Genomic DNA, 21,021 nt, shown 5'->3' with positions numbered 1-21,021 from the left:
ATGAAAAACTGGGTGTACCTTCATAGTCCTAGGCAGCTTCAGCCGGCAGGCCACAGAGCTCACAATACCGTTGATCTTGAAAGGGCCAATGAATTTCTGTCCAAGTTTTTGTGAAGGAACGTTTTACTTCAGATTCTTAGTTGCTAACCACACGGAATCTCCTACCTTGAACATGGGTGCAGGTTTACGGAATCTATCAGCCGATCTCTTATAACGTTCTTGAGCTGTGGTCAGGGATTCCTTCAGAACTTCCAGATTTTGTCTCATCGCAGTCAGCCTATCCTCCACTGCCAGAACCGGAGAATTAATTGAAGACCTAGGTAAAATACACAGATGATAACCCAGATTGGCAAAGAAAGGTGTAAATTTAGTGGAGGCGCTCTGAGAATTATTATATGAAAATTCGGCTAATGGCAGCAACTCCAACCAATCATCCTGGAGATGGCTGACATAGCATCTTAGATATTGTTCCAGCGTCTGGTTGGTACGCTCAGTCTGACCATTTGTCTGGGGATGGTAAGTGTAAGAGAAACAGACATTAATATTGAGTGCAGAGCAAAACCCCTTCCAGAATCTTGAAGTGAACTGTACTCCACGGTCAGAGATGATCTCATCCGGACCCCCATGTAACCGAAAGACATTCTGTATAACCAAGTTCACTGTATCTTTAGCTGAGGTGAGGCCGGTGCATGGAACAAAATGAGCAGCTTTAGTCAGGCGATCAACTACCACCATGATTGTATTCATGCCCCCCGATGTAGGCAGCTCCACAATAAAGTCCATTGATATAGACCCCCAAGGGCGGAACGGAACAGGTAATGGTTGTAGAAGACCCGTAGGTGCCACATGAGGAGTCTTGTAACAGCACATACCTTGCAAGAGAGAACATAGTCCTTGTTATTCTTCAGGCAAGTTGGCCACCAGAAGAATCAGCTCAGGAACTCTTGTGTCTTCTGTACCCCCCTGTGACCAGCCAAATTGGAGTCATGTACCAACTTGAGGATCTGCAGACGGACGACCTCAGGGACATAGATACATCGATCTCTGAACCACATGCCACCCTTAAACACAAGATTAATATCCACAGGTGGGTTGGCCCGAAATACATCACCGTCATAGGCCTCCCTGCACTCCTTCCACAAGTCCTGATCGTGGATAACTCCGATGAAATGGGCATCAGATACAGTAGAATGGTCTTGGACGGGGCTCCAGGTACGGAATCCGCAGCATGGATTCGGGATAAAGCATCAGCCTTCCCATTACGAGAACCTGGATGGTACGATATAACAAAGTTAAATTGATTTAAAAATAAGTTCCAACAAGCCTGACAAGGAGAAAGACATCAAGCGGATCTAAGGAACTCTAAATTGCGATGGTCAGTGAGCACTATGATCTGTTGTGCAGCTCTGTTGGGCATCACAAGAGATTCAAAGTGTCCATACCGGCATCTGAATGCTGTCCTCCACTCATCCCCTGGATGAATACTCACCAAATTATAAGCCCCACGAAGATCCAATTTAGAGAACACCTTAGCATGGCAGACTCTTTCCAGTAATTCGGGAATCAGAGGCAAAGGGTAACGGTTTCGTACGGTTTCATTATTGAGTTCCCGATAGTCAACACAGGGTCTCAGGGTCCCATCCTTCTTCTTTACAAAAAATATAGGTGCCCCTGCTGGTCAGGAAGAAGGACGTATGAAGCCTTTGGCCAGATTGTCATCAACATACTCCTTTAAGGCTAGAAGCTCAGGTGCTGCCAAAGGGTATATGTTACCAAAAGGAATAGCTGCCCCAGGAAGCAGCCCAATGGGACAGTCATAATGCCTATGTGGAGGAAGCTGATCTGCATTCTTCTTGTCACAGATGTCATAGAACTCTTTATATGCTGGAGGTAAAGAGAATACCTGTACATGTGGTTCCGTAGCCGTGGACTCAGGGACAGCTTCTGTTAACGCTGAGTTGCTCCTTGTTGGAAAGATAATCTCCTTGATCTCCCAGTTGATAATTGGGTTCTGAGAACGCAACCAAGGAATGCCTAAAATCACAGAAAAATGAGAAGAAATTAGCAAGAAAGAAAGTTGCTCCTGATGATTAGGCTCCAACAAAATTTCAAGGGGTACGGTCTCCTGATCCACAGGCCCAGAGATTAAAGGTGACTAGTGTTGAGCATTCCGATACCGCAAGTATCGGGTATCGGCCGATACTTGCGGTATCGGAATTCCGATACCGGGATTCCGATACTTGCCGCGGATCGGATACCGGAATCGGAAGTTCCAAGATTCAAAATGCACAAATTCAGCCAATGAGAATGATTCCAAGTGTGGGCACATCCTGTTTAGCATGGAGGGCATGAAACTACTGGCAAGGCTGTGATTGGCTGCTGAAATGATGTCATGATGCAGTTTAAAAGTCGCTGGCGCCATTTTGCGATCACTCTGCTGTGAATTCAGTTAGTGACAGGACGCTGTTTGCTGACTGAGGGACAGTTTAGAGATAGCGATTTGCTTCTTTGTGCTTTCCAAAGGCTAATTTAGCAACCGCTGTGTTCACCTACTATTCACCTTGCTTTTGCCTTGTAGCGCTGTTTTCACAGCGATCTGCAAGGTCTGTGTGTGTGTGTGTGTGAGTGCAGCCCACTCTCTAGTCTGAGTGCAGCCACATAGGCCATCCATAGCTGGTTGTATTCAGTTCAGGGAGGGTGGTTCATTGCCTCATACTGTTCTTTTTTTTTTTTTTTTTTTCAAGTAGTGTAGTCTGCTGCTAATTTATTCAAAAAAATCCTATTAGTGTCTTTCCACCCGTCTCCAGCTAATTTGTGGAAAAACACTACATAGGATAACGTAGAGGAGGGTTTTTGGGCCTTGCAGCGCCGTTTACGGCTGTCTGCACGGTCTCCGTGTGATTGCAGCTCGCCCTGTAGTCTGTGAGCAGCCATAGCCTGGTTGTCTCCAGCTCAGGGTTGTTCACTGCGTCATACCGCCAAATCAATTTTCATTTTGTTTTAAGTAGTGCAGGCTGCTGCACATTTTTTCAAAAAATTCCTATTAGTGTCTTTCCACCCGTCTCCAGCTAATTTGTGGAAAAACACTACATAGGATAACGTAGAGGAGGGTTTTTGGGCCTTGCAGCGCCGTTTACGGCTGTCTGCACGGTCTCCGTGTGACTGCAGCTCGCCCTGTAGTCTGTGAGCAGCCATAGCCTGGTTGTCTCCAGCTCAGGGTTCTTCACTGCGTCATACCGCCAAATCAATTTTCATTTTGTTTTAAGTAGTGCAGGCTGCTGCACATTTTTTCAAAAAAATCCTATTAGTGTCTTTCCACCCGTCTCCAGCTAACTTGTGGAAAAACACTACATAGGATAACGTAGAGGAGGGTTTTTGGGCCTTGCAGCGCCGTTTACGGCTGTCTGCACGGTCTCCGTGTGACTGCAGCTCTATCCGTTGTCAGTTCAGCCCCCAAAAAATAAATAAATAATAAAGTTCACCAAACACACCAGTTACACCACTTTACATTTGTGTAGGCCACATTAGCTCATATTAAAGTCTAGTCCACACTTTAGAAAATTAGTGTTTCTTATACCTGTTAGGAGGAGTTGCTCAGGAATAAGCACACAAAGCCATTAGTACTTTTCTGCTTATCTTTATCAGTCAACCAAGATGAAGAAGGCAGTGAGTAAGGCAGGTGGGCATGGGCGTGGGCGCGGAGCAGGGAGGGGACGTGGGGATTCTGTGCCTGCTGCGGGCACCGGTGACTCATCAGCACCCACTTTCACCAGGCAACAGTCATTCATGCGCAGCTTTGTGTCAGAGCGCCGTACACCGCTGCTGCGTGAAGATCAAATTGAAGCCGTTGTCGGATGGATGGCAGCTAATGCATCAACTTCAATTAGTGCCACATCCTCTCAGACACAGAGCACTGGAGAGCAGCCATCTGTCTCTTCACCACCTGCCAAATTGCCCAGGCAGACAGAGAGCCCAGGACAGGAGCCGTCTCTACTTCTGTTCTCTGAATCTCTTGGCTTGGAAACAGGGGGCCAGCCAAGCAGCATTGGAGAAATGGAAGAAGAGGCAGGGTGCAGTGATGCCCAACAGCTTTTTCTCTCTTCCTCTGAAGAGGCGGGTGGGCCAGTGGCTCCGGTCACCACATCGCAGGCCGCATCAGCTGATGATGACACTCAGGTGCCACTTACTGGTGCGTGCTCTGCTGCTGAGACTACCCAGGAGGAGCAGTTGGGGGCAGAGGGTAGTGTAGATGATGAGGTCCTTGACCCATCTTGGCGTGAGGGACAGGAAGGTGGTGGGAGCAGCTCTGAGGAAGAGATTCCCCGTACGGCCCAAAGAGGGAGAGGGAGGGGGAAGACTGCGGATCCTGCAGCCTCCGCTTTGGCACCCGTTAGGAGCATGTCTCTTCCAAAAGCCAAAAAGGGCGCTCCCAAGACTTGCAGTGCCTGGTCCTTTTTTGACACAGTTGCAGATGACATTTGCTATGTCAGATGCAAGGTGTGTCATCAAAAAGTCAAAAGAGGTCGAAATGTCAGCAGCCTCAATACCTCCAACATGTGGAAACATGTGCGGACCAGGCATGCGGCGTTGTTAGAAAAACACACTGAAGAGCTAGGCCAACCAACAGCGGCAGCTACCACCTCTTCATCTCGTGTTGCCTCTTCCTCCAGCTCACACGCAGCTGGTTCGGCTTCCTCCCAGGATCGCCGTGGAAGAACCTCTGGCCCTGTTGTCCAGAGACCCGCTGTAATTCCACCCGCAGCACCACTTTCCCAGTCATCCACACACTCCCAGCCCAGTCTACAGCCATCGGTAGTACAGGCATGGGAGAAAAGGCGGCCTTTCTCGTCAAACCACCCACGAGCACAGGCTCTGACTGCAGGCATTGCCAAACTTCTGTCACTGGAAATGCTGTCATTCAGGCTGGTGAAGACTGACAGCTTCCGTGACTTGATGTCATTGGCAGTCCCACAGTACAATGTGCCCAGCCGCTTTTACTTCAGCAGGCAAGCCGTCCCTGCCCTGCACAAGCATGTGGAGGGACACATAAAACACGCGCTACTGAACGCCATCAGTAGCAAGGTCCACCTCACCACCGATGCGTGGACCAGTCAACATGGACAGGGGCGATACCTTTCCCTCACTGCCCATTGGGTTAATGTCGTTGAGCCGGGTACAGACCGTGCGAGTGGCGCAGGACGTGTCCTGCCCACTCCAAGGATTGCAGGAATCCATTCTGTACGCATTGACTCCTCCTCTTACACCAGTTCCTCAGAATCATCGCTGCAGGAGCCGTCACAGTCCACCTCCACATGGACCCGTGATGAACGTGTACCTGTTACGACCGACATGAGCACAGCCGTGGCCAAACGTCAACAGGCCGTCTTGAAATTAATTTTTTTGGGGAATCGTAGCCACACAGCGCAGGAGCTCTGGAATGCCATCAAGCAGGAGAGCGATGTGTGGTTTGTGCCAGCGAATCTCCAGCCAGGCATGGTAGTGTGTGATAATGGCCGAAATCTGGTGGCAGCTCTGGGCCTCGGCAACCTCACTCACATCCCATGTCTGGCACATGTGCTCAATTTGGTCGTGCAGAGCTTTTTGAGGGACTATCCGGATCTTGATGCACTGCTGCACAAGGTCCGCCTAGAGTGTGCTCACTTGCGGCGTTCCAGCACGGCAAAAGCGTGCATTGCGGCTCTGCAGCGCCGACACCGCCTGCCGGAACATCGCATCATATGTGACCTACCTACCAGGTGGAATTCCACGTTACATATGTTGGAGCGGTTGTGTGAGCAGCAGCAAGCTGTAATGGAGTACCAGCTGCTTCAGGCGCAAAGAAGTCGCACTCAGCGCCGTACAGACTTCACAACCACAGAGTGGGCCACTATGAATGACGTCTGCCAGGTTTTGCGTCCCTTTGATTATTCCACGCGGATGGCGAGTGCAGATGATGCACTAGTCAGCATGACTGTCCCCCTTATCTGCCTGCTTGAAAAATCACTGCAAGCGCTAAGGGATGATGTTGTGGAAGAGGTGGAGGATGAGGATTCACCATTTCCATCATCTTCTGGACAGTCAGCGCCACGTGGTTCCTCACAAACGCGTAGGCAGGGGACAGTTTGTGAGGAGGATGAGGAGGAGTCAATGGAGGAGGAAGACATCCGTCCAGAGGAGGGAGTTACCGAATTGTCCAGTACTCAGTGTGTACAGCGAGGGTGGGGTGATGACGAGCGGGCAGATATCACGCCTCCAACAGGGGACAGCGTTTCTTGGGCAGTTGGCAGTCTGCAGCACATGGTGGATTACATGCTGCAGAGCCTGAGAAACGACCGCCGCATCGCCCACATTCTCAACATGTCTGATTATTGGGTGTTCACCCTCCTCGATCCTCACTACCGGGACAACGTAGAAAGCCTCATCACACCGTTGAACCGGGAGCGAAAAATGCGGGAGTACCAAAACACACTGGTCAATTCCATCATCTTCTCCATTCCAACTGAGAGAAGTGCTGCTAGTGCATTCCAAAGCAGCTCAGTGCATCCAGGCAGTGGTGGAGGCTCTGCACAAAGAGGGAGCAGAAGCAGTGCCTCTGCCCAAGGCAAGACCAGTATGGCCCAACTGTGGCACAGTTTTCTGTGCCCCCCACAAAAGTCTACACCATCACAGACGGCTCCAGTCAGCAGGAGGCAACGGTTCCGTCAGATGGTGACAGACTACATGTCTTGCCCTCTTGCTGTACTCCCAGACGGCTCTTCCCCTTTCAAGTTTTGGGTCTCAAAGCTGGATACATGGCCAGAGCTAAGCCAGTATGCATTGGAGGTGCTGTCTTGCCCTGCGGCCAGTGTATTATCGGAACGCGTCTTTAGTGCTGCAGGTGGTGTACTAACTGACCGTCGCATGCGACTATCCTCCGATAACGTTGACCGGCTTACTTTCCTGAAAATGAACAAGGCCTGGATCTCGCAGGAATTTGCCACTCCTCCTCCTGATTAAATAATTAGGTCACTGTATACGTTATCCAGGTCTCCTGTTGTGTTCATCTTTCTACCACCTGAACTTAAATTCCTGGGCTCCAACACCGCCAGTTGAGGCTCAGAAGTGCCGTCTGCACAGTCAAAACATACGACCCAGTGTTATTGGGTTTCAGTAACGTCAGCTGATCCCCAGCTGTGTAGCCGGCAATGTGTCATGCGACCGCCACGCTGACACAACAACTGAAATGTAAGGGAATCTGTCCCCCCCCCAAGGCGTTTGTTACTGAAAGAGCCTCCTTGTGCAGCAGTAATGCTGCACAAGGAAAAGGTAGCTATTTTGGTTTAGCTCCTTGCACACGCAGAACTTAACACTTATAAAATGTGTCCACTGATACCGTAAAACCGTCCCGGAGGTGGGACTTTCCTTGACGCAGTGCATATCTGAACCTCCACCTCTCACTCATCTCCCTATGTCTTCTTCAGACTGTTCGGTGTCAGCTGGTCCCTAATAGCATGCCACGGCCGTGACACCGCACAGTCAGAAGAAGCCGTAGGGAGATGAGTGAGAGGTGGAGGTTCAGATATGCACTGCGCATGTCCATGGATCTCAGGCCCCCAGTGGGATTAAATCAGAAGACAGTACGAGGCGGGCTCTCGGCCAGCGCGGCCGCACAGGCGCAGCCAGCCTGACACCAAATGATGTCAGAAGACGGGCAGCGCAAAATGTGTGCATGGCCAAGGGCTAACCTAACAGCGCAGGCTCCGGGACTGATTCAAACAACGCTGAGGAGGCGGCGCACGGCGCCAAGGGGGTAAGAATGACGGCTGTGCTGCGTCACATCACAAAGGAAAGTTCCACCTACCGGACGGTATCACGGTAGGAGGGGACACTTTTTATAAGTGTTAGGTTCAGCATGTGCAAGGACCATAATTAAAAGAGCTAAGTTTACCTTTTCCAGCATTAGTGCTGTACACGATGGCTCTTTCAGCTACAAACGCCTGGGGGGGTGTTAAAGTTTCCCTTTCAACTTGCTCCAGTGCAGGCTTCGGCCTACACTCTGCTCCCTCTCCTCCTCCTGCTGACCCTGGGCTCTAACACCGCCAGTTGGGGCCCAGATGTGCTAGCTGCACAGAGCAAAACACCAGCCAATGTGTCAGTGGGGTTCAGCACCGCCAGCTGTTCCCCTGCTGTGTAGCCGGCAACGTGTCCTGCAACAGCCACGCAGACACAAGAACTGAAATTGAAGGAAACCTGTCCCCCCTCCCCCAGGCGTTTTTACGTTTTACAGCCACCTTGTACGACAGTAATGCTGCATGTGTGCAAGGTGGCTCAGAAACTTAATCTCCTTGCCCATGTTGAAGTGAACACGTCTAAAAATGAGTCCTCTGCGACCATAAAAACATCCCTCAGGTGTGATTTTCCTTAGTATTGACACGCAACAAGCTCCTTGGTAGCGCTGCCTGTCTTCTGGCATCATTGTTTGGCTGCCTGCGCCTCTGCGGCCGCCGTGACCCACACAACGCCCCTCGGTGTCTTATTTATTGGGACTGCGAGGGTGTGATTGATGGGCATGAGCAGTGCATATCTTCGCCTGTTGTCACTCATCTCCTTCCGCCTTCTTCAGACTGTGCGGCTTCATGGCCGTGGCATGCGATAAGGGATCAGCTGACGCCGCACAGTCTGAAGCGGGTGTAAGGACCCGAGTGCGAGAGGCGAACATATGTGCTGCGCCAGGCCATGAATCCCAGCCCCGCAGTGTTTTAACAATGTTAAGACACTGCGGGGCTGGGATTCATGGTCATCGCGAACCGCACCGGCCGACATTAAATGAGGTCAGAAGATGGGCAGCGCTAACAGCGCTAGGCCGGGGGATAACACGACAGCGCAGACTCCTGTACAGCAAATAACAACGCTCAGGAGGCTGCACCCAGCACCAAGGTGGGATTCTTGACATCTGTGCTGCGTCTCATTACAAAGGGAACTCGCGCCTCCAACACAGTTTGACTGTATAAAGGGCTAAATGTTATACGTGTTTCATTCGGCGTGTGCAAGGAGCAAAATTAAAAGAGCAACCTTTGACTTGTGCGGCACTACTGCTGCATAAGCTGTGGCTCTTCTAGTTTGTAACCCCTGAGGGGGGGTTAAAGGTTACCTTTGAAATCGGTTCAATTAGGCTTCGGCCTACACTCTGCTCCACCGGCAGAGCCCGGGCTCCAACAACGCTAGTTGCTGTCCGGAAGTGCTGGCTGCACAGAGCCAAACACCTCGCCAATGTGTCAGTGGGGTTCAGCACCGCCAGCTGTTCCCCTGCTGTGTAGCCGGCAACGTGTCCTGCGACCGCCACGCAGGCACAACAGACCCAAAGCTGCCGCCACTGCAGGCTTCGGCCTACACTCCCCTCCCCCTTGCTCCTCCTCCTGCTCCTCCTCCTGCTGACCCCGGGCTCTAACACCGCCAGTTTGGGCCCGGTACTGCTAGCTGCACAGAGAAAAACACCAGCCAATGTGTCAGTGGGGTTCAGCACCGCCAGCTGTTCCCCTGCTGTGCAGCCGGCAACGTGTCCTGCAACTGCCACGCAGGCACAACAGACCCAAAGCTGCCGCCAGTGCAGGCTTCGGCCTACACTCTGCTCCATCTCCTCCTCCTGCTGACCCCGGGCTCTAACACCGCCAGTTGGGGCCCGGTACTGCTAGCTGCACAGAGAAAAACACCAGCCAATGTGTCAGTGGGGTTCAGCACCGCCAGCTGTTCCCCTGCTGTGCAGCCAGCATCGTGTCCTGCAAAAGCCACGCAGACACAAGAACTGAAATTGAAGGGAACCTGTCCCCCCTCCCCCAGGCGTTTGTACGTTTTACAGCCACCTCGTACAGCGGTAATGCTGCATGTGTGCAAGGTGGCTCATAAACGTATTCTCCTCGCACATGTTGAACTGAAAACACGTCTAAAATGTGTCCTCTGTGTGACCATTTAACCGTCCCGGTGGTGTGACTTTCCTTTGTAATGACACGCTGCAACCCCCTTGGTAGCGCTGCCCGTCTTCTGGCATCATTCTTTGGCTGCCTGCGCCTCTGCGGCCGCCGTGACCCACACAACGCCCCTCGGTGTCTTATTTATTGGGACTGCGAGGGTGTGATTGATGGGCATGAGCAGTGCATATCTTCGCCTGTTGTCACTCATCTCCTTCCGCCTTCTTCAGACTGTGCGGCTTCATGGCCGTGGCATGCGATAAGGGATCAGCTGATGCCGTACAGTCTGAAGCGGGTGTAAGGACCCGAGTGGGAGAGGCGAACATATGTGCTGCGCCAGGCCATGAATCCCAGCCCCGCAGTGTTTTAACAATGTTAAGACACTGCGGGGCTGGGATTCATGGTCACCGCGAACCGCACCGGCCGACATTAAATGAGGTCAGAAGATGGGCAGCGCTAACAGCGCTAGGCCGGGGGATAACACGACAGCGCAGACTCCTGTACAGCAAATAACAACGCTCAGGAGGCTGCACCCAGCACCAAGGTGGGATTCTTGACATCTGTGCTGCGTCTCATTACAAAGGGAACTCGCGCCTCCAACACAGTTTGACTGTATAAAGGGCTAAATGTTATACGTGTTTCACTCGGCGTGTGCAAGGAGCAAAATTAAAAGAGCAACCTTTGACTTGTGCGGCACTACTGCTGCATAAGCTGTGGCTCTTCTAGTTTGTAACCCCTGAGGGGGGGTTAAAGGTTACCTTTGAAATCGGTTCACTTAGGCTTCGGCCTACACTCTGCTCCACCGGCAGAGCCCGGGCTCCAACAACGCTAGTTGCTGTCCGGAAGTGCTGGCTACACAGAGCCAAACACCTCGCCAATGTGTCAGTGGGGTTCAGCACCGCCAGCTGTTCCCCTGCTGTGTAGCCGGCAACGTGTCCTGCGACCGCCACGCAGGCACAACAGACCCAAAGCTGCCGCCACTGCAGGCTTCGGCCTACACTCCCCTCCCCCTTGCTCCTCCTCCTGCTCCTCCTCCTGCTGACCCCGGGCTCTAACACCGCCAGTTGGGGCCCGGTACTGCTAGCTGCACAGAGAAAAACACCAGCCAATGTGTCAGTGGGGTCCAGCACCGCCAGCTGTTCCCCTGCTGTGTAGCCGGCAACGTGTCCTGCAAAAGCCACGCAGACACAAGAACTGAAATTGAAGGGAACCTATCCCCCCTCCCCCAGGCGTTTGTACGTTTTACAGCCACCTCGTACAGCGGTAATGCTGCATGTGTGCAAGGTGGCTCATAAACGTATTCTCCTCGCACATGTGGAACTGAAAACACGTCTAAAATGTGTCCTCTGTGTGACCATTTAACCGTCCCGGTGGTGTGACTTTCCTTTGCAATGACACGCTGCAACCCCCTTGGTAGCGCTGCCCGTCTTCTGGCATCATTCTTTGGCTGCCTGCGCCTCTGCGGCCGCCCTGACCCACACAACGCCCCTCGGTGTCTTATTTATTGGGACTGCGAGGGTGTGATTGATGGGCATGAGCAGTGCATATCTTCGCCTGTTGTCACTCATCTCCTTTCGCCTTCTTCAGACTGTGCGGCTTCATGGCCGTGGCATGCGATAAGGGATCAGCTGACGCCGCACAGTCTGAAGCGGGTGTAAGGACCCGAGTGCGAGAGGCGAACATATGTGCTGCGCCAGGCCATGAATCCCAGCCCCGCAGTGTTTTAACAATGTTAAGACACTGCGGGGCTGGGATTCATGGTCATCGCGAACCGCACCGGCCGACATTAAATGAGGTCAGAAGATGGGCAGCGCTAATAGCGCTAGGCCAGGGGATAACACGACAGCGCAGACTCCTATACAGCAAATAACAACGCTCAGGAGGCTGCACCCAGCACCAAGGTGGGATTCTTGACATCTGTGCTGCGTCTCATTACGAAGGGAACTCGCGCCTCCAACACAGTTTGACTGTATAAAGGGCTAAATGTTATACGTGTTTCATTCGGCGTGTGCAACGAGCAAAATTAAAAGAGCAACCTTTGACTTGTGCGGCACTACTGCTGCATAAGCTGTGGCTCTTCTAGTTTGTAACCCCTGAGGGGGGGTTAAAGGTTACCTTTGAAATTGGTTCAATTAGGCTTCGGCCTACACTCTGCTCCACCGGCAGAGCCCGGGCTCCAACAACGCTAGTTGCTGTCCGGAAGTGCTGGCTGCACAGAGCCAAACACCTGGCCAATGTGTCAGTGGGGTTCAGCACCGCCAGCTGTTCCCCTGCTGTGTAGCCGGCAACGTGTCCTGCGACCGCCACGCAGGCACAACAGACCCAAAGCTGCCGCCACTGCAGGCTTCGGCCTACACTCCCCTCCCCCTTGCTCCTCCTCCTGCTGCTCCTCCTGCTGAGACCCCGGGCTCTAACACCGCCAGTTGGGGCCCGGTACTGCTAGCTGCACAGAGAAAAACACCAGCCAATGTGTCAGTGGGGTCCAGCACCGCCAGCTGTTCCCCTGCTGTGTAGCCGGCAACGTGTCCTGCAAAAGCCACGCAGACACAAGAACTGAAATTGAAGGGAACCTGTCCCCCCTCCCCCAGGCGTTTGTACGTTTTACAGCCACCTCGTACAGCGGTAATGCTGCATGTGTGCAAGGTGGCTCATAAACGTATTCTCCTCGCACATGTGGAACTGAAAACACGTCTAAAATGTGTCCTCTGTGTGACCATTTAACCGTCCCGGTGGTGTGACTTTCCTTTGTAATGACACGCTGCAACACCCTTGGTAGCGCTGCCCGTCTTCTGGCATCATTCTTTGGCTGCCTGCACCTCTGCGGCCGCCCTGACCCACACAACGCCCCTCGGTGTCTTATTTATTGGAACTGCGAGGGTGTGATTGATGGGCATGAGCAGTGCATATCTTCGCCTGTTGTCACTCATCTCCTTCCGCCTTCTTCAGACTGTGCGGCTTCATGGCCGTGGCATGCGATAAGGGATCAGCTGACGCCGCACAGTCTGAAGCGGGTGTAAGGACCCGAGTGGGAGAGGCAAACATATGTGCTGCGCCAGGCCATGAATCCCAGCCCCGCAGTGTTTTAACAATGTTAAGACACTGCGGGGCTGGGATTCATGGTCATCGCGAACCGCACCGGCCGACATTAAATGAGGTCAGAAGATGGGCAGCGCTAACAGCGCTAGGCCAGGGGATAACACGACAGCGCAGACTCCTGTACAGCAAATAACAACGCTCAGGAGGCTGCACCCAGCACCAAGGTGGGATTCTTGACATCTGTGCTGCGTCTCATTACGAAGGGAACTCGCGCCTCCAACACAGTTTGACTGTATAAAGGGCTAAATGTTATACGTGTTTCATTCGGCGTGTGCAAGGAGAAAAATTAAAAGAGCAACCTTTGACTTGTGCGGCACTACTGCTGCATAAGCTGTGGCTCTTCTAGTTTGTAACCCCTGAGGGGGGGTTAAAGGTTACCTTTGAAATTGGTTCAAGTAGGCTTCGGCCTACACTCTGCTCCCCCTGCAAAGCCCGGGCTCCAACACCGCCAGTTGGGGCCCGGTACTGCTAGCTGCACAGAGCCAAACACCAGCCAATTTGTCAGTGGGGTTCAGCACCGCCAGCTGTTCCCCTGCTGTGCAGCCGGCAACGTGTCCTGCAACTGCCATGCAGGCACAACAGACCCAAAGCTGCCGCCAGTGCAGGCTTCGGCCTACACTCTGCTCCCTCTCCTCCTCCTGCTGACCCCGGGCTCTAACACCGCCAGTTGGGGCCCGGTACTGCTAGCTGCACAGAGAAAAACACCAGCCAATGTGTCAGTGGGGTTCAGCACCGCCAGCTGTTCCCCTGCTGTGCAGCCGGCATCGTGTCCTGCAAAAGCCACGCAGACACTTGCTCTTGTACCTTCTGCTCCCCATCCTGGTTCCAGTACTGTCAGCTGGTTCTGGGCAGAGCCTTTGGATTAGGTGCCTCCCTCTGGGTATCCGAGTTCCACCAACGTCAGGTGGTCCTTGGTAGTGCTTTCAGGCACGGGTACCTCCTGCTTAGTAACCGGGTTCCAGTAACGTCAGCTGGTCCTCGGTAGTTCCATTGGCTCTTGGACCTTCGGCTACCCATCCGGGTTCCAGCACCGTCAGCTGGTTCTCGGCAGTGTCTTTTGCTCTTGTACCTTCTGCTCCCCATCCTGGTTCCAGTACCGTCAGCTGGTTCCGGGCAGAGCCTTTGGCTTAGGTGCCTCCCTCTGGGTATCCGAGTTCCACCAACGTCAGGTGGTCCTTGGTAGTGCTTTCAGGCACGGGTACCTCCTGCTTAGTAACCGGGTTCCAGTAACGTCAGCTGGTCCTCGGTAGTTCCATTGGCTCTTGGACCTTCGGGTAGCCATCCGAGTTCCAGTTCCATCAGCTGGTTCTCGGCATTTTCTCAGCCTTCTTGTACCTTCTGCTACATTTCCAAGTTCAAGAGACTAAACACGATGACCCGGAAGACCACCCATAAGATGACGACGACACCAGAGACGACAACCACCGTGATGACGACGACCCTGGAGACGATGACCCTGAAGACCACCCCGATGACGACGACCCCGGAGACGACGACCCTGGAGACGACGACGACCTGGAAGACCGAGAAGCAGAAGAACAAGAGGCTGCAGAACAAAGAGCAGAAGAACATTAAGCATAACACTAAATATCAGAGCAAAAAATATTATCTAAATTATAAGCAGAAGAAGACTAAGCAGTGTATGGGGGTGAGTCCGTTCCTCCTCGTGGTGCCCCTGGATAAAGCCTGATGCTGCAGGCCAAACTGAACGCGGACAAATGTAACTCTTTTGTGACAGGCAGAACGGAAGGTGTAATCTTCACACTTTTATAGATAACACGGGAATGCCTGTCACAAATAAGAATATGATGAAGAAGTAGAATATGATGAAGATAATAGTAAAATAAAAAGAATATGAACAATGTAACCAAAAAAATAATAGGTAGAAGAAGAAGATGAATAAGGTGAAGAAGTTGATGTCAAAGAAGCTGATGATGAGGATAATGAAGAAGAAAGTGTGGGAGAAGTAAAAAAGAAGGTGAAGGGCGTGGAAGTAGTGAAACATCAATATCTGACAAAATAAAAAAAAAATTAACATAGTCAAAATCTTTCTACCGCCGAACGTCCTAAAAAAAAACAAAATCCTGCTATTCTATTACATTGGGCTAAACCTCTGTGCCTTTAATGTCTCCGCCACGTCCCCCAATACATCCTACATTATTCTTAGTTGTTTTCCTTCATGTAGAATTAACCTACAAGGAAAGAAAGGGTTTATTTTAATTCCGATATTTTCGTCCCATTGACTTGCATTGGGATCGGGTATCGGTATCGGATTAGATCCGATATTTTGACGGTATCGGCCGATACTTTCCGATACCGATACTTTCCGATATCGGAAAGTATCGCTCAACACTAAAGGTGACCCATCAACTGTTTCCATTGTAATTGGAGAGGCTCTTTGCTGAATTTCAATACCATGTTCCTTGGCAAATGCGATATCCATGAAATTGCCACCTGCACCTGAGTCAATCATAGCTGCACTGGAAATCCACTGTCCTAAACACAGGATCTTAATAGGAAGAGAACAGTGAGAGTTCTTCTCCTTCAGCTCCTTGGGGGTGAAGTCATAGAAAGCGAATGGAATACAGCGTTTAAAGGCAGGCTACATTCAGAGATGTCAGATTCATCTTCACAGTTGTCATACTCCCCTACTGCTGCTAGCACCTTGTTAGGCCGTCTAGGACACTTAGGACAATTGATCAAGAAGTGGTCAGACTGGCCGCAATAGAAACATAGACTTTCACGAAGGCGATGCTCCCGGCGCTCATTGATCTCGCGCCTCTGAACGGAATCAATTTGCATGGGCACCTCCTCCACCTCCCGAGAGGTTTTACCTGCAGGCTCTTTGGAAGGAAGGGAAAAGTTAGAAATACGGTTATATGCAGCAAATTTCTCCTGCCTACGCTCAGTAAGGCGAATGTCTATGCGCACACAATCCTGTATAAGGCAGAATACTCTAGCACAGACTGAAGGCTGGGGTGGAGTTTTATAGCAGGAAGACACAGTGCACTTGAGACCAAAGACGCCATCTTGGAAAAGGGCAGTAATGCACAAAAGGTGAAAAATGTTCAGAGTCCTGACAAATACTTGGTTGCACAACCTTTAGCCAAAATAACTGCGACCAAACGCTTCTGGTAGCCATCAATGAGTTTCTTACAATGCTCTGCTGGAATTTTAGACCATTCTTCTTTGGCAAACTGCTCCAGGTCCCTGATATTTGAAGGGTGCCTTCTCCAAACTGCCATTTTTAGATCTCTCCACAGGTTTTCTATGGGATTCAGGTCTAGACTCATTGCTGGCCACCTTAGAAGTCTCCAATGCTTTCTCTCAAACCATTTTCTAGTGCTTTTAAAAGTGTGTTTTGGGTCATTGTCCTGCTGGAAGACCCATGACCTCTGAGGGAGACTGTTGTGAATTCTGCTCTTGGGCTCCCTCCGGTGGTTGTAAGTGGTAGCGCTGCTGTCTCTGAATCGCAGCATTTATCAGGTGTGTTCACTTTCTGCAAATCTGACTGGGCTATTTAGTCTTGCTTCACCCTTTAGTCAGTGCCAGTTGTCCATTGTTCCTGGAGGATTCACATCTCTGCCTGGTCTCTCCTGCTTTGCAGTTCTTTTCAACAAAGATAAGTTCTGGCCTTGATTTTTTGCTGTCCACATTCTGTGGCCTTATTGTTCAGTTCTTTTCCATGTTTTTTGTCTTGTCCAGCTTGGTCTGTATAAGGATTTGTTTAGCCAAGCTGGTATCTCTGGAGATGCAGATATACCCTCCATATCTTTAGTTAGCTGTGGAGTTTTTGTATTTTCTGTGGTGGATATTTTCTAGTGTTTTAATACTGACCGCATAGTACTCTGTCCTATCCTTTCTATTTAGCTAGAAGTGGCCTCCTTTGCTAAATTCTGATTTCAGTCTGTGTATGGTTTTTCCCTCTCCTCTCACAGTCAATATTTGTAGGGGGCTGCCTATCCTTTGGGAATTTTCTCTGAGGCAAGATAGTTTTCCCTTTTCTATCTTTAGGGGTAAGTAGTCCTCCGGCTGTGTCGAGATGTCCAGGGAGTGCTAGGTACATTCCACGGCTACTTCTAGTTGCGGTGTTAAGTTCAGGGTCTGCGGTCAGTACAGGTACCACCTTCTCCAGAGTACGTCTCATGCTGCTCTTAGGCCACCAGATCATAACAGGAGACCCAGCTTTCTCACACAGGGCCCTACATTATGCTGCCAAATTTGTTGGTAGTCTTCAGACTTCATAACGCCATGCACACGTTCAAGTAGTCCTGTGCCAGAGGCAGCAAAGCAACCCCAAAACATCAGGGAACCTCCACCATGTTTGACTGTAGGGACCGTGTTCTTTTCTTTGAATGCCTCTTTTTTTCTCCTGTAAATTCTATGCTGATGACTTTGCCCAAAAAGCTCTACTTTTGTCTCATCTGACCAGAGAACATTCTTCCAAAACATTTTAGGCTTTTTCAGGTAAGTTTTGACAAACTCCAGCCTGGCTTTTTTATGTCTCGGGGTAAGAAGTGGGGTCTTCCTGGGTCTCCTACCATACAGTCCCTTTTCATTCAGATGCCGACGGATAGTACGGGTTGACACTGTTGTACCCTTGGACTGCAGGGCAGCTTGAACTTGTTTGAATGTTAGTCGAGGTTCTTTATCCAACATCCGCACAATCTTGCGTTGAAATCTCTTGTCAATTTTTCTTTTCCATCCACATCTAGGGAGGTTAGCCACAGAGCCATGGGCTTTAAACTTCTTGATGACACTGCGCGCGGTAGACACAGGAACATTCAGGTCTTTGGAGATGGACTTGTAGCCTTGAGAATGCTCATGCTTCCTCACAATTTGGTTTCTCAAGTCCTCAGTCAGTTCTTTGGTCTTCTTTCTTTTCTACATGCTCAATGTGGTACACACAAAGACACAGGACAGAGGTTGAGTCAACTTTAATCCATGTCAACTGGCTGCAAGTGTGATTTAGTTATTGCCAACACCTGTTAGATGCCACAGGTAAGTTACAGGTGCTGTTAATTACACAAATTAGAGAAGCATCACATGATTTTTCAAACAGTGCCAATACTTTTGTCCACCCACTTTTTTATGTTTGGTGTGGAATTATATCCAATTTGGCTTTAGGACAATTCTTTTTGTGTTTTTTCATTTAAGACAAATTAAATGAAGATAATAATACCAAAGAATTTGTGTTTGCAATCATTTTCTGGAAGAAACTGAGTATTATCTGACAGAATTGCTGGGGTGTCAATACTTTTGGCCACAACTGTAAAACAGCACATTTGGCTAATTCTTCAGCTTCAATACACCACTATAAAAATGTATTATGTCATGGAGTATTTTACATTTCTGTTGTATTTCCGCCACTTTTGTGCCATAAATTTTGTTGAACTTCTTGGCCCTGCTTACGCAAGTCCCCTTCCCATAAAGTTCCATCCCCTTTTTAAACCATTGCTAGAGCTGGTCAGGACTGTTGTAAAAATGACAAAAGGCAAAAAGCGATTGCAACATTTCAGTTTAACACTAGAATCCTGGTGAAAACTATTTGATAAATTGGTGCCTACATGTGTACAAGGGAAGACACGTCAATCAAGCGGAGTCAGACAAAGAGAGGTCAGTGATGCAGCCTCTGTGACTAGTTTTCTTCCATTCATCTTCGTTTTCAGTTACTTGTTCAAAGTATGTTTTTCTCTGAAATTCCACAGCCTTTCATAGTAAAACATAGCTATCTGTTATGATGGAGCCGGCCTCTGAATCATGCTGTCCATATTTCAGGCAGCATGACAGGCTCCCTTTAACATATTGTGCCTGTTCATATATATTTGCACAAGCTCCTGTTACATTGTTACACCACACAGTACCGCTAATGTGCCGTACAATATTTTTTCAATCGAAAGACTCATTTACTTTTATTACAATTTTTTCAGGATGAGAGAGGGGAGTATGGGAAAAAAATAGTGAATCCAAATCCATTTTTGATATCTGTGTATTCATATCATATCTTTGTTATCTCTAGTTGCCAATCCTAAAATGGACAGTGACATCTGAGGGTTTAAGCACCGTTGTAAGGGGGAAACATCAGCAAGCAAAGTTGAAGGCACAGTTCCTGTAACTAAACCATCACTGTGTCATAATAGCACTGCAGTTTGCAATGAAAAATTCTACAACTCCCAGCAAGTCCTGAAGTTCTACAGATGTCAGTGAATGGCTTGAACATTAGTTCTCAGAGCTGAAGAGGAACAAAGAGGTTTGCAATCAATCGGTGGCCACAGTGGTGATAATTTTGTCACCGATGTAACCCAATTTGACTGCAGCAGTCACGTGATGTTTCTAGCCATAAGGGGAAATGAGGACATCAATGTGGGACATGGGTAGCTGTCCTTGGGAACTGTGTAAGCATACATTTTGGTTTATTTTACGACCACCATGGGCCAAATCCTTCAATGACCATGACATTTTTCATTTTGCTCTTTTGTTTTTTCCTATCGTTCTACCAAGAGCCATACCTTTTATATTTTTACTTTGACATAGTCATATGATGGGTTGCATTTTGCGTAGTGAGTTGTAGTTTTTAATGTTACCATTTATTTTACCATACCATATACTGGAAATGGGGGTAAATCCAACTATCAAAAAATTCAAAAAAAAAGCCTCTCAATTTTGCCATTGTTTTTCATGTTTTGTTCTTACGTCCTTCATTGTATGATTTGTAAAAATGACCTGGCGAAATCCTGGCCAGTTTGATTATGGGAGTATTAAACTTGTCCAGCTTTTCTCATTATTTAGTGGTGAAAACATTTTCTGAAATTTGTAATAAACAAATTTGTTTATATTTGCTATTTTTGAGCACTGTGTTTCCATTGATGGAGTTGTATGTATTTTTTCCTGCACCCTGAGATGACCTTTTTATTGCATCATTTTATTATACCATTTTGAGATACATGTAACATTTTTATTGCTTTTGAAATATTTTTTTTGTAAAATGCCCTGGACAAAAATGGTAATTTTTAGTTAGTTATTTTTTCTATTTGGCATTTAATTTATAGTTTAAATAATTGTATATTTTGAAAGATAGGATTTTTTAACAGCAATATAAAATTAAGGTTTTTTTTATTTCTTTAGCTTTACAGGTGGGAAAAGGAGGGTGATACCAAATTTAAAATATTTTTTAAAACTTTTTTTTTTCATTTTACATAATTTTTTGTCCTCTTAGTAGGCTTGAACCTATGATGGTTCAATCAGTTATACTTAGACTGTAATAACACAGTATTGCAGTATACATAGAAATCACAGTTCTTCTATGAAGCTCAGCCTGTGTCTGAGCTTCACACAAGGGCTAACTTGTCTGTTATGTTGGGATTTCCATTGGGCCCCCAGGTTCAATGGCTACCCAGTAGTTTACCAAAATCAAGTTGAGGTAACCCAAAGGGAGTCAGTAAGTTTCTCTTCAGTAGGAATGGTGTTTCCTAGCACAGTTATAAACTCATTAGTTAAGTCACATCAACACTCCATTTTTCCCCAGCTGTTCTAGTAAAAGGTATTGGAGTCTGTATTATACCTCTGCAAGAGAGGTGATACTTTTTTTGACTCCTGCATAGATGTTATTCTCACTCCAATACTTGGCACTAGCACAGTGCGGAAAGAATCGAGTGTGCTGCTGTGGATGCAAATTAGCTAATCAGTTCTTAGCTTTGCTAGACGGTGAGGAGCCTTTCATTTTATGTCAGATCCAGCCTGGTGGTAGGGTCCACTGGGGGATTTACCAGCTCTCCGATGGGCCAGTCCAAACCTGGCTGTGTCCAATTCACTCTCAGTTTACTACAACCTATCCTATCAAGGTACAACATCCAGAAAATTTGTGCATCAGTAAAAGAGATTAGCGTACTATTGTTGCATTGATTTATGAGAGGAACAACTTATCCTTTTGCACAATTTTAGCACTAAAAACAGTCATTCAGATCTCTGCTTTGATTTTCAG

The sequence above is a fragment of the Ranitomeya variabilis genome, chromosome 7 (genome assembly GCF_051348905.1).
Source record: "Ranitomeya variabilis isolate aRanVar5 chromosome 7, aRanVar5.hap1, whole genome shotgun sequence".
Lineage (NCBI taxonomy): Eukaryota > Metazoa > Chordata > Amphibia > Anura > Dendrobatidae > Ranitomeya > Ranitomeya variabilis.
The sequence above is the reverse complement of the archived record's forward strand: the minus strand, read 5'-3'. Positions refer to the sequence as shown.